Source organism: Poecilia reticulata, linkage group LG17, assembly GCF_000633615.1.
Source record: "Poecilia reticulata strain Guanapo linkage group LG17, Guppy_female_1.0+MT, whole genome shotgun sequence".
NCBI lineage: Eukaryota > Metazoa > Chordata > Actinopteri > Cyprinodontiformes > Poeciliidae > Poecilia > Poecilia reticulata.
Window position 1 is genome coordinate 29,992,379 of NC_024347.1, and position 5,717 is coordinate 29,998,095.

Sequence of the window (5,717 nt, forward strand, 5' to 3'; positions counted from 1 at the left end):
AGGAGACGCAGAAGCGGCTACTATCGCCGTAGACGCAGGAGATACCGCCGTCGTCGTTATTACTAGTCGCTCACGTTGACCATGTAGCAAGCATTGAAAAACCACGAAAAAAAATTATAAAAAATAATAATTAAGAAATAAAAATTATTTATTTCTTAATTTATTCAAAAATACTAAAAATGTATAAAAATAATTAAGGTATAAAAAATATTTTTTGTATCTAAATTATTTTTTTATCATAATTTTGAAGTTTTGGAAAACGTTGTTTGCTAAAATATTGCAGAATGATCTGACAGATTATGTGAGGTCACATGTCATGAATGTAATTTTTGTTTTAGTTCTTTTCCAATTGAACTAAAACTTCGGAGGCTCAGACCATGTTAGTTCAGATGGCATCACAGGGATTCAAACATTTAAAAATCTAAATACACAAATTAAAAACAATTAACCTAACAAGTAAGACTTAGAATGTACGTTGGGGTAAATTTTCACTCACTGATTAAATTATTACAACCTATTAATTAATTTCTGCAGTTAAAATGGTGTAAATCTTACACTAGACCGCTTAACGGCGTTCGCGGTTCAAAATGTTTTATTATTAGAAATGACTTTGCAACATCCTTGACCTGTTGAAGCCTGAGGTTGAAATGCTTTTTAATACGCTTCTGCAGACCCAGCTGCTCTGTAGCTGCCAGGAAAGACAGAGCGGAGAAGCTGCAGCATCCTGGACGTGATTTATCCACATAAAGTCAGAATGAGGTTTATAAAAGGCCCTCTGCCTGCACACGTGTGTGAGGTTCACCTGTCGTCACCTAGACACGTAGCAAGCACCATAAAAACCACCGAAAAAGTGAAAAGCAACTAAAATACAAATTAAAATCAGTTAAAAATTCTTAAAAGATTACGAAAGAGTAATTAGAATAAAAAAGAATAAATATCAAATGAAAGAAATTGAAAAAACAATAAAATAAGTATTTTTCATACAGGTAGTGTTAAAGTTTTCACCAGGTGTTTGATCCAGAAACCAAAAACATTTAAGTTGTTTTTGTGTCACCTGGATGGAACGACTCGTACTGATAGTTATTTAAAAAGCCTTTGTTGTTGTTGACAGCTTCCAGTTTCACTCATTTGTTTTTCTGATTTGTACTTGTATTAGTGTTCAGTGTGTTGAACACCTGAGCAGCTCACTTACCACAGCTACACTTCCCTCGCCCGCGGCTAGAGGAGCCGTTTTTACGCCTCTTCTGGCTGCGGGCTTTGGGATTCTTGCGGTTCCTCTTACGCCTGGGGGCGTCAGAGGAAGAGCGCTTTCTGCGTCGTGCTTTACGTGCCATGGTAGCAACGAGGTGGTAAGCACTGCTCTCTTATTCAAGGAGTTTTGAAGTACAGCTCTGTGATGTCATCAGTGATGTCACAGTTTACCGCCTGTGATGCGATCGATGACATCACATCCAAGCTTGGCCATCGCTGATGACATCACGCATGACATTAGCTGTGCCTCTTCCTTTTTAATCAAAATGTAGTTCTAAATCATTTAAGGTGAAACGTTTGCTCATGCATCAGGCTGAAGGTTAAAGGTTACCGTCATTTGTGTGAACAGTAATTTCTTTCACTAAAATCTTAACATCACTTGTTTAAAAATTAATATTAACCTATTTTACATTAAATTATTGCATTATTAGAAAGCACTAGTTTTTCTTTTTGACCTTTTGTCACTTTGTGGGAATAATTGCTCTAAATTTAAAAACCTGCCGCAGACGCCACAGTTCCTGCTAATTATGGGCCAATGACATGACTTCACCTGCCAATCACTCCTGTGGGTCTGCAGCTTGTCCTGAACTGAACCTCCTTCAGCTGGAGGAACTGAACCCATCCATCCATCCATCCATTTTCTTGCACCCTTGTCCCTAATGGGGCCGGGAGGGTTTGCTGGTGCCCATCTCCAGCTAACGTTTCGGGCGAGAGGCAGGGTCACCTGGACAGGTCGCCAGTCTGTCGCAGGGCAGAGGAACTGAACCTCAGACAAATTAGTTGGGTTGTCATTATGAATGCACTGCGGACAAAGAGTCAAGCCTGGCTCAGAAGATGCTACACCAAAAATGTCTGAGCAGCAGTAACTCTTCAGGCATGTGGTACAAATATTCATGCATCTGCGATCGACATGGTTCAGACATGAACAAGTAATTGCTCACCAGCTTTTTGCAAGTGCAAAATGCGCCCAACACAAAAAGCAGAGAAGGATGCATAGATCCAATAACAGAGAATTTGGCTGGTCAAATATTTGGGCAAAGTAAAGTATAATAATAAATTAGATGAGAAATATTCTCCAGCAAAGCCAATTTTGATCAGCAACATCGTGTAGAGCAGAGAAAAGGTTTGATCAGATCAACGCAGCCGGACTGCTGACAATATCTATGCAATAAACAGAACGGGAAACGCCATGGTTAGACTTTAATACTGTGCCATGATATTTAGCAAACATTCATATTAACAGTCCAAAAAGCAGAAAATCATCAGTCAAAAAGATATCGAAGATAAAACAAATAAAATAATTTCCCCCTCCCAACGTTCCTTTACAGACTCGTATGAAATACTCGATTTTGTTGCTAAATTAATTCAGCACGCCTCAGATCTTTGGGCTTTGACGTCAATTTCTCCATATAATGGCTTCATGTACCTGATGCACGACTCGTTTGAAATGTTTCACCTGCCTTCTTTACCTTAGTGTTGGCTGATGAGGCTAAACTCCTCACCAAATGTCTCAGTACAGGGAGGAAAATAAGTATTTGAACACTTTACAAGTTCTCTCACTTAGAAATCGCAGAGGTTTGAAATTTTCATCTGAGGTTCATGTCCACTGTGAGAGATATGATCTAAAAAAAAAAAAATCCGGAAATCACAGTGAAGGATTTTTAAATAATTGTGTTACTGCTGCAAGTCAAGATGTTTGCAGTTAGAGGTCAAAGGTTTCCTGTAGTTTTTCACCAGGTTTGCGCTGCAGCAGGGATTTTGGCCAGATCTTCTCTAGATCATCCAGGTTTCTGGGCTGTCGCTGAGAAACATGGAGTTTGACTCCCTCCAAAGATTTTCTATTGGGTTTAAGTCTGGTACCACTCCAGAACCTGGATATGCTTCTTACGGAGCCACTCCTTGGTTCCCCTGGCTGTGTGCTTCGGGTCACTGTCATGCTGGAAGACCAGCCAAGTTTAATCTTCAGTGCTCTAACTGAGGTGAGGGATGAACCCAGAACCACACGGAGGAGCTGGTCAATGACCTGAAGGGAGCTGGCACCGCCGTTTCCACGGTTACTGTGGGTAATACACTAAGGCTGTGTTCACACTGCAGCCGAAGTGGCCCAAATCCAACTTTTTTGACCTAATGCGACCTGTATCTGATCTTTTCATGACAGCCTGAACAACACAGGTCGGATTCTTTTCGAATGCGACCCGGGCCACTTGGGTATCCGATTCAAATGCGACCTAACGCCCAGGTCGCATTCATCCGACTTTAAGGTCACTGATTCTCAACAAATCTCACTATTCTGCGTCCTGATACCCGCAAGCGGGAAGAAAAACGACAACCATGACGGAGTATAATGAGGATGAAGTTGTTAATTTGCTGCTCCGGTTGGACAACAACTTCAAATATATAATGTAACCCGTAATTAGTCAATTAGTCAGACTTTTATTTTTACGGGCCCACTTCCTGTYTTGCCCCCAAACTCTTCAACTTATTTAAAGCCCCGCCTCAGCGCAGTTTAAAACACCACCTGTTCCACTGTGATTGTGACTGGCTGTTGGCGTCTTGCTGATCATCTCTCCTTGGAAAATTCACCCAAATCTCTGAAACTGATTTGAACTATTGGTGAGTTTGCTGTTTGATAGCAGTATTGTTCAGCATGAAAGTTTTGCTCGATGGCTCATTGGAGCATTTTTTTATTAGAACTGTGGCAGTTGTTACCTGGGCTGTCACCGGGATTCACAGCTGATCGCAGTCTAGCACTCTCTGCTCAAAGGTAATTGTTTTGTGCAAGATTTCTTTTCCAATTTCATTACTTTTGTAATGAAATTGATTGAAAATAGGATGTAGCTACATTTAAATTGATATTGCGCAGTACATTTATTTTCTTTTTCCTCACACTGCTTGAGTATTTTGAGTTAATTTATTTTGAAAGTGAACTTTGATTTCAACTTTAACCTTAAATGGATTAGTTTGAAATATGATTATTCTTTTTGTTTATCTAAATTATGGTTAAGTTAACCTGACTGAAATGTTTAGTTTAATTATTGCATTTGAATTTGATATTTATTGCATTTGTGTGTTTGCACATACTTGTTGTTGATAAACCGCCTAATGGGTTTTTTTTGATGGATCAGATTCTCAGATCCTCTTCTGAGCAAAGGATGGCGAGCTAAGGACAAGAACTTTGATCTTTTGAATTGATTTATTTTGAATTAATTTGACCCTCATTGTCTATTTGTAATTGTTTGTTGTTGTTTTTTTCCCCCCTATCATCCATACAAAAACACCAAAACTAAAACAGTGATTGTGTCTTCATTCACACCTCAGGCTCCTTCAAGAACCATCTTCTGATGATGCTTTTGTAGCCGCAGTTAGCTGCGTAGCCCATAACTGTTACAATAAGCTAAGCTCCACCGTTAGCCTCCATGTTTACTTCCACAAACACTGAGCTCTTCTTCTTTTCATGGCGTCTGGCAGAACACTGAGAACGTTGACGTTATGGCGCCCTCTACTGCGCATGTGGGACACTTTCAGGTCGTTTACCCGTTTACACTGCAGAACACATACAGGTCGCATTTATTTGGAAGTGTGAAGGGCCACGGCAAAATAAAACTTCCTGGTCTTAATTCAACTCGCCGTGTTTAGAGGACGAAGAAAGATGAGTACCATCCCAAAAACGCCATCCTTACTGTGAAGCATGAGGGTGGAACCATCATGCTTTGGGGTGTTTTTCTGCACATGGGACAGGATGACTGCACTGTATTAAGGAGAAGATGACCGGGGCCATGTATTTCCAGATTTGGGGGAAGAACCTCCTTCTCTCCTCTACTCCACCAGGTGGGATCTCGCATGGAGCCCCAGTCTGAGGTCGATCGACATTCATGTTTAGCTTCTTCCATTTTCTGATGATTGCCCCAACAGTTGATCCTTTTTCACCAAGCTGACTTGCAATTGCCCCAAAGGCCTTTGCACAATTTAGTCTGTGGTGTCTTTGGGCAGCTCTTTGGTCTTAGCCATGTTAGTAGATGGAGTTTTACTGACTGTGTGGGATGGACAGGAGTCTTTATGCAGCTAACGATGCTTCTAATTCACAATAATAAGGGGAGTGGAGGTGGACTTTGAGGGCAGAATTGTTGCTGATTGGCAGGTGTTCAAATACTGTAGTAGCAGTAACACGCAACTAAATTATTTAAAAAAAAATCATACATTGTGATTTCCTTTTTTTTTTTTTAGATTATGTCTCACAGTGGACATGCACCATCCATCCATTTTCTTTACACCCTTGAACCTCAGTGGGGTCGGGACGTGCTGGTGCCTCTTCCAGCTAACATTCCGGGCGAGAGGCGGGGTCACCTGGACAGGTCGCCATTCTGTCACAAGGCAACACAGAGACACACAACCATGCACACACATGCGCACGCACAGACACACACACACACACACACACACACACACACCTAGGGGCAATTTGGAGA

At 41.0% G+C, this 5,717-nt stretch overlaps 1 protein-coding gene and 1 long non-coding RNA gene across 3 annotated transcripts in view; one reads left to right on the forward strand and one right to left on the reverse strand.

Annotated features, from left to right (window-relative positions):
* Positions 1 to 5,717, reverse strand: part of myo10 (myosin X) — a 101,227-nt gene that overhangs the window by 25,327 nt on the left and 70,183 nt on the right. The gene's annotated exons all lie outside the window — the stretch shown is intronic.
* On the forward strand, positions 3,658 to 4,433 carry LOC103480043 (uncharacterized). Its single transcript, XR_536036.2, has 3 exons — positions 3,658 to 3,864; positions 3,943 to 4,015; positions 4,377 to 4,433. It is a non-coding gene; the product is annotated as an uncharacterized LOC103480043 (long non-coding RNA).